Here is a 1,888-nt window from a genome sequence, read left to right as displayed (position 1 = left end):
TAATACTAGAAATATCCAGATACTCACGCCCTCTGTCGTACAGGAACACATCTTACACGGAGAAACGCGGTCACGGGTTCCCAAGACGAAGTCGGATGTTTCCCACACTACAAGAAGATTGTTCTTTCCAATTGTCCAGGTTCAAGCCCGACAGGGTCTTGCAGAGAACCCTGGGGTTTCTGAGGGGTACAACATCACAAGAAAAGCCTCTCAAGGTTTTGTTATTTCTTACTTTCAACGAATTCGTGCGATTTTTAGACAAGTATTAGTAACACTTATCAGTCTGCGATTTTTAGACAAGTATTAGTAACACTTATCAGTCTGCGATTTTTAGACAAGTATTAGTAACACTTATCAGTCTGCGATTTTTAGACAAGTATTAGTAACACTTATCAGTCTTAGTGAAAACGGTAAGGTTCAGTATGACGTCATTATTAACAAAAATTAATAAATTCTTATAATAATCGTGGATCGTTCATATCAAAATAGAAACAACCTGTTGCTACTTGCTGTTTAATAACACTCTTCACTCATCAGTTTAATAAACATGTTTTTTTTAACGTAAATATCGTTAAGTAAATTGTGTGTATGTGGATAGTTCTAACTGTAACCCATTTAGTACCAAGCGTTTTAAATTAAACCTAATATTGTTCTTGTATAAAGTAACATTTTTTGGCAATTAGGCACTTCTGGTCATTAAAAAAACGTAACCTTACAAAACACTTCTGGTCAATAACACAACCTAAACAAACAAAAACACTTCTGGTCATTAAAAAAAACGTAACCTTACAAAACACTTCTGGTCAATAACAAAACCTAAACTCACAAAAATTGATCAGGAAGATCGAATGCCCAGCGTTGGATGACGTCAATAGTATCAGAATTATCACAAATAATCTTGGCCAACGTCACTCTTCTGATGTCTTCCAGCTGGTCTGAAATCAATGAATTTACACAATGATTTGACAATTTGTGTAATAGTATAAAACTAAGAGTGCCATCTGATGACAAATATAAGAAAAAAAAGGTATTAAAACTAAGCCTACCGTCCACTAACAAACATAAGAGAAAATGAATTGAAATTAAGACTACTGTCCAGTAACAAACATGAGAGAAAATTTATTTAAACTAAGCCTACCTTTCAGTAACAAACATAAGAGAAAATAGATTGAAATTAAGCCTACTGTCCAGTAACAAACATGAGAGAAAATTTATTTAAACTAAGCCTACCTTTCAGTAACAAACGTTAAAGAAAAAGTATTAAACTAAGCCTACCGTCTAGTGTCAAACATGGGAGTAAAAGTATTCAAATTAATCATACTTTCTAGTGTTAAACATAGTCTGTTCTCTTCTGTTTCATCTTAAGCTTAATTGCAATTTTCTTATCGTTAGGTGTTTTTCTTCTAAATAAACACATGCATTTCCTGCTTTTATGCTGACAGTTCTGTTACTTGGCGTGGTTCTTTACCTTCAGTAAATCGGACGAGTGGCTCGTCAGTTTCATACCAGAATCGGTCACTGTGTCGCAGAATATTAAACTGAAGCCCAATGATACAACCAAAAGTTGGGCCCACCAGCCCACCGTTAAGAGGAGTCTCCACAAGCCCTCCGGTAAAGAGGTCTATGTCATCTACAGAACTAGAGCAACATATAAAATACATGTGATAAAAATCCAGGTAAACAAATCGATGTCATCTACAGAACTAAAGCAACATATAAAATACAGGTGATAAAAAATCCAGGTAAACAAATCGATGTCATAAATAAACACGGCTGAAACAACATATAAAATAGAAGTGATAAAAAGTCCAGGTAAACAAATCGATGTCATTAACACAGCTGACACAACATATAAAATACAAGTGATAAAAAGTCCAGGTAAACAAAT

The 1,888-nt window shown here is 34.5% G+C and overlaps 1 long non-coding RNA gene across 1 annotated transcript; it reads right to left on the bottom strand.

The window, feature by feature from the left end:
• Window positions 1-31: 31 nt before the first annotated feature.
• LOC111084655 lies at window positions 32-1,625 on the bottom strand. The gene is made up of 3 exons (XR_002609668.1): window positions 1,469-1,625; window positions 827-935; window positions 32-179 (listed from the first exon to the last, which is right to left on the bottom strand). It is a non-coding gene; the product is annotated as an uncharacterized LOC111084655 (long non-coding RNA).
• Between the last annotated feature and the right edge of the window lie 263 nt (window positions 1,626-1,888).

This window comes from Limulus polyphemus, unplaced genomic scaffold (assembly GCF_000517525.1).
Source record: "Limulus polyphemus unplaced genomic scaffold, Limulus_polyphemus-2.1.2 Scaffold86525, whole genome shotgun sequence".
NCBI lineage: Eukaryota > Metazoa > Arthropoda > Merostomata > Xiphosura > Limulidae > Limulus > Limulus polyphemus.
The sequence above is the reverse complement of the archived record's forward strand: the minus strand, read 5'-3'. Positions and strand labels throughout refer to the sequence as shown.